Source organism: Triticum aestivum, chromosome 5B, assembly GCF_018294505.1.
Source record: "Triticum aestivum cultivar Chinese Spring chromosome 5B, IWGSC CS RefSeq v2.1, whole genome shotgun sequence".
NCBI classification, from domain to species: Eukaryota; Viridiplantae; Streptophyta; class Magnoliopsida; order Poales; family Poaceae; genus Triticum; species Triticum aestivum.
The window spans coordinates 523,315,298-523,321,716 of NC_057807.1; the positions used below are offsets into that span (position 1 = coordinate 523,315,298).

At 49.1% G+C, this 6,419-nt stretch overlaps 1 pseudogene; it reads left to right on the forward strand.

The window, feature by feature from the left end:
• Nucleotides 1-1,646: 1,646 nt before the first annotated feature.
• On the forward strand, nucleotides 1,647-1,782 carry LOC123118183 (uncharacterized; annotated as a pseudogene).
• Nucleotides 1,783-6,419: the final 4,637 nt, after the last annotated feature.

The following is a 6,419-nucleotide window of genomic DNA, read 5'->3' on the forward strand; positions in this document are numbered from 1 at the left end:
TCGGGGGTTTGGTGCGACATATGCCAAGGGATGGCTTATCATGGTGGGAGCTAGTAAGACATCGCTGGTGCCTAGAAACAGGATAAGGCGCAAACATGTACGCCGACGCATCTTACCCAGGTTCGGGGCTCTCCTAGGTAAATCAACAAGGAGCTACAAGCTTGCTCCTTGAGCTGTTTGGCTAGAGGAGGAACAACGGCTAGGCCAGCTCCATTCCTCTCTCTATATGTGTGTGTATTCCCTAAGAAGTTGAACCCTTTGCATGGGTGCCCTGGGGGGTTTATATAGGCCTACCCCCAGGGGTACAATGCTAATCTGGCCAGGTGTAGGCCCGGGCCGTCAGTGTCTCTGGACGCCGGCTTCTCCGTCGGCTGCTGGGCTCTCGGCTGACAGGTAGGGGCCGCCACTGGTGGGCCCTATCGACTGCTCGTCACTGTAGCCTTGCCTCTGATGATGAGGGCTTGGTCGGGGGGAGCGTGGCTACAATATCACCACCTGGTGGGCGTTCACTGTAGCCACACCTCGTCTTATCTGGTTAATGGTGCACAAACTCTAAGGGGAGGGGAGGGCCGGCTGCTGGGAGTTAGCCTCCCCTTATGCCGACTGGTCTGGGCTCGCCGTTTTTTGGCATCCCACAAACAGGTAGGGCCCGCCGCCTGTGGGCCGTACCGATAGCCCATCGTGGGAGCATGGCTTCGTCCGCCATGGATGATTGTCATGGGCTACGTGCCAATGTTAGAATTATTGTATAGGGATAGGATAGGTTGTTTAAACTTGTATCTCAATTCTATCCCTCCTCTCTTATCTCCTGTAACGACCTCCTGGTCGATCTCCTCCTCCTAATCGATCTCTCTCTCGAGCTCCTCTCTGTAACTTGTGTACCAAGGCTTTGCCTCAACATATACAACGCGGCCTAAGACAAAGGGTTTTACGCTTCCCAAACTATTTCACATGGTAACAGAGACTCTTCCTCATCAGATCAAAAGAGATCGCATCTAGCTACCCTCGCAACCGGGCCATGTCTACCACCTCCGCCGCCATGTCACCCAGCATCATGGGCGCGATCACCACCACCTCCTCCGCCTCCACCTTTGCCTCCTCATCCACAGCCACCAATACTTTCCTTGGATCACCACCACAGGAGAAGCTGACAAGGGGCCTCCACCTTTGCCTCCTCATCCACAGCCACCAATACTTTCCTTGGATCACCACCACAGGAGAAGCTGACAAGGGGGAACTTCTTGCTATGGAAGGCCATCATGCTTCCCCAGATCAAGGGTGCCCAGATGGAGCACCACCTTGACGCAATGAGCCCGCCACCGCCGGCCACTCTCACCATCACCAAGGATGGAAAAGAAGAGCAAGTCGTCAACTTTGCACACACTCTCTGGTATGCCCAACAGCAACAACTTCAAGGGTTCTTGATGGGTTCCTTCTCCTGCGAGATTCTTTCCCAGGTGGACACGCTCTAGACGTCGGCCAAGGTGTGGCCCACCATAAACGACATGTTCACTTCCCAGAGCCAGGCGTAGGCAATCAACACCTGCATCGAGCTCACCAACATTAAAAAGGGTAACATGTCCATGGCAGAGTACCTCGGCAAGATCAAAACCCTCACCGATGAAGTCGCGTGCACTGCTTCGGCGCTCTTTGATCCGGAGATCGTCTCCAAGATCCTTGTTGGCCTTGATATGGAGTATAATTCTGTCGTCTCTGCTCTTGCGGCACGGGTGGAATCTAGCACGATTCCGGAGCTACACAGCCAGCTGCTTAGTTTTGATGCCCGCCTCACCCTCCTCCACGGCGGCGATCTCCGGCAATCCTCTGCATACTCCGCTTCACGGGGTCGCGGCCGTGGCCGTGGTCACCAGGGCGCCAACTGTGGCGGTGGCCGCGGACGTGGTATCTCTTCAGGCGATGGTGCTCATTCTGGTAGCGCCTACGGTCACAACACCGACGGTGGCGCCTATGGCAACAACCATGGGGGTGGCGGCTTCAACTCCAACACTAGCCGCCACACCTCTTCCTCACGTGGTCGCCCTCGCTGTCAGCTCTGCAAGAAGGCCGGTCATGAGGTCATCGACTATTGGCATTGGTATGATGAAAACTTCGTCCCAGATACTAAACATGTTGCAGCTGCTATGCACGAGCAAGGCGTGGACAGCGTCTGGTATGTTGACTCCGGTGCTACAGCTGCTATCCACTCTTTGGCGAGGTGGCATCAACGATTATGACATCCCTCATCAGTCATAGTTAGGCAAGTAGTCAATAAAGACAATCTTCCTTTGTCACATAGTTCAAATAATGAGTCTGTTTGCGAAGCATGTCAATGTGCCAAGAGCCACCAGCTTCCCTATCCTAAGTCTACTAGTGTGTCTGATGCTCCCTTACTATTCATCTTCAGTGATGTATGGGGTCATGCCCGAGATTCTTTTGGTCGAAAAAAATATTATGTTAGCTTCATTGATGATTACAACAAGTTTACATGGATTTATTTGCTTAAGTATAAATATGAAGTTTTTTCCATCTTCCAAGAATTTAAATTATTTCGGTCCAAAGTGACTGGGGAGGGGAGTATGAAAAACTCAACTCCTTCATTCGTAGCATTGGGATCACCATTATGTGTCCTGTCCTCATGCTCATCAGCAGAACGGTTCTGCTGAATGCAAACACCGGCATATCATCGAAGTTGGTCTCTCTCTTTTAGCTCATGCGTCTATGCCTCTCAAATATTGGGATGAGGCCTTTATCACAGCTACATATCTTATCAATCGCCTTCCTAGTAAGGTTATCGGCAACTCCACTCCTTTAGAACGATTGTACAATCAAAAGCCGGATTACAATTATCTCAAATTTTTTGGGTGTGCTTGTTACCCCAACTTACGTCCATACAATCGTCACAAACTAGAGTTCCGCTCCACATAATGTGTCTTTATTGGGTACAGTAACATTCATAAAGGATACAAATGCCTTGAACCATCTACTGGACGCATCTATATTTCCCATGATGTTATCTTTGATGAGACACTATTTCCCTTTTCACAACTTGATCCCAATGCCGGCGCCTTGCTTCGTGCAGAAATTGCACTTCTACTAGACTATACTACACATCCTAATCACAGGGGTGAATTAACTGATCATGATCATGTGCAAAAATCCACAGAAAATTGTGTTTCTAATGACTTTTGTGCAGATTCTACTCATCATTTTATGTGCACACAGGACAAACCAGGCACGGCCTCCGATGTGGATCCTGCTGCCAGTGCGTGATCCCAGACGGATTCGCGGCTGTTTGCAGCGCAGGGCGGCGCGCGATCCCGTGCAGATTCGCTCCTATGCCCCCTAGTGGCCGACAGCGCAGCCGACCGGGTGGGCCACACAAGTCCAGGCGCGTCGCGCCAATCCTCGCATGCGCGACCCGAGACGCCCATCGAGCGAGGCATGGGGGGAGCGAGTCCCTGGCCGCCGCGTCGCCTGGGGACCCAGCGACCGATCCTGTCGTGACAACGCGGGACCTGCTGGATGGTTATGATTCGGCGGGCGCGTCGGACGACGAGGAGCGGCGCCAGCAGCACCAATCTACCTCGGATCAGGAGTCCCATCAACCTGGATCTTCTATGGACAACGTTGAAGCAGCTGGATCTCTTGCCCCACAATCAACAACAACTGCTTCTACGGCTCCTTCACCTCCTGATCAACACACCAGGTCTCGGTCAGGTATTTTCAAGGAAAAACAATACAGTGATGGTACAATAAAGTATAATCTGACTAAGCATGCTTTTCTTGCCACTACTGGTGAACCTATCAATCTGAATGATGCTCTTGCTAACAAGGATTGCAAGGAAGCCATGGATAATGAATATAATGCACTTATGAAAAATCAAACTTGGCATCTAGTACCATCGCAACGTGGTGCTAACGTAATTGATTGTAAGTGGGTATACAAGATTTTAAAAAAATCTGATGGTAGTATAGACAGGTACAAGGCAAGGTTGGTTGCAAAGGGCTTTAAGCAAAGGTTTGGAATTGATTATGGTGATACCTTGAGTCCTGTGGTTAAAGCAACTACTATTCGCCTTGTTTTGTCCATTGCTATTTCCAGAGGATGGAGCTTAAGACAGCTAGATGTTCAGAACGCGTTTCTTTATGGTGTTCTTGAGGAAGAAGTGTTCATGCGGCAACCACCAGGTTATGAAAACTACAGCACACCACATTATGTATGTAAGTTGGATAAAGCCTTATATGGACTCAAGCAGGCTCCAAGAGCATGGTATTCTAGGTTGAGCATGCAGCTACAACATCTTGGGTTTACATCATCCAAGGCAGATACATCCTTGTTCTTTTATAGCAAAGGCAATATCACCGTTTTTGTGCTTGTTTATGTTGATGATATAATTGTTGCCAGTTCAAGTCAAGAGGCCACTACTTGTTTGCTTAAAGGTTTAAAACTTGAATTTGCTCTCAAGGATCTAGGTGATCTTCACTATTTTCTTGGCATAGAAGTAAAGCAAATCAGAGATGGAATACTTCTCTCACAAGAGAAATATACAGCTGATGTTCTAAAGAGGGTGGGATTGGAGAATTGCAAACCGGTCAGCACACCAATTTCCACCTTAGAAAAACTTACAGTTGATAGTGGAAAAGTTCTTCGTCCAGAGGATGCAACAAATTATAGAAGCGTTGTTGGTGCTTTGCAATATTTAACACTTACACGTCCTGATATTTCTTACTCAGTGAACAAGGTATGTCAATATTTGCATGCTCCTAGAACTACTCATTGGACAACAATTAAAAGAATTCTAAGGTATCTCCAGTATTCTCAAGGGCTTGGACTTCAGATTGTCAAGTCCTCTTCCTAGCTTGTTACTGCATATTCTGATGCAGACTGGGCAGGGTGTGCTGATGATAGAAGATCTACTAGTGGTTTTGCTGTGTTTCTGGGATCTAATCTTGTGTCATGGAGTGCAAGGAAACAAGCTACTATTTCAAGGTCAAGTACAGAGGCTGAATATAATTCGTTAGCAAATGCTGCAGCTGAAGTGATGTGGATACAAACATTACTCTATGAGCTTGGAATTAAAGCTCCAAAGGCTGCACGGTTATGGTGTGACAATATTGATGCAACTTATCTTTCAGCAAATCCTGTCTTTCATGCACGAACAAAACACATTAAAGTGGATTTTCATTTTGTCAGAGAGAGAGTAGCTTGAAAGCTACTTGAAATTCGGTTTACTCCCACAGTGGATCAACTTGTTGATGGGTTTACTAAGCCCTTGAATGAGAGAAGACTAGACGAGTTCAAATACAATCTCAACCTTAGGAAGGCTTGAGGTTTAGATTGAGGGGGAGTGTTAGAATTATTGTATAGGGATAGGAGAGGTTGTTTAAACTTGTATCTCAATTCTATCTCTCCTTCTCTCTTATCTCCTGTAACGACCTCCTGGTCGATCTCCTCCTCCTGATCTCTCTCTCGGTCTCCTCTCTGTAACTTGTGTACCAAGGCTTTGCCTCAATATATACAAGCGGCCCGAGACAAAGGGTTCTACGCTTCCCAAACTATTTCACATGCAACAATGCTGCGCCGGGCTAGGGATGGCCACTCGGTACGCTGCATTGTGGCCATGTTCGTCCCTGGATTTGGGGGTGGCAGGCTGCACCGTAGCCATGCCTCGTCTTGTCGTTGTTATGTGGGTGCAAACTTTGAGGGCGCGAGGGTGGGCCGCCTGCCAGGAGTCGGCCGCTCTGATGGCCGCCTGCTAGGAGTCGTCCCGCGTCAGGGCCGCTCTCTGGACCTCGCTGCCTTCTAGCTGTCGGCCGTTAGGACCAACCGGCCACTAGAAGGCGGTACCTTGTCTTCGATGCTTGAGGGACGCAGCCGGCTCCGATGTCTTGAAATACCATGGGGGCAGATAGGGCTACGCGTGGTTATTTACTCGGACAGACATGTCACTATTCTTCCTTCACGTGACGATCTCCAAAACCATTACCCCTGAAGCTGAACACATCCGATTTCACGGAGTAGTTCCCATGCATCCAGTACTCCGGAGCCATGTATCCACTGAAAATAGCACAACAGAGCATGTTCCAACGTGATTAACGAACGTCACCCTTAATTTAGCTAGGAAAGAGAAACATTGGACTAAACTGGTACTATTCCTAGTACTTACTATGTGCCGATGACACGGTTGGTGACACCCTGCGTCTAGCCTCGCCCGAAGAGAGCCTCGCCAGGCCAAAGTCCGAGATATTGGGGTTCATGTCAGCGTCAAGAAGCACGTTGCCGGCTTTGAGATCACGATGGACTACCTTCAGCTGGGAGTCTTCGTGGAGGTACTACAAGCCTCGAGCGATCCCACGTATGATCCTCTGCCTCTTTCCCCAGTCAAGCTGCTCCCCTTTCTCTGTGTCTGCCGTACGTT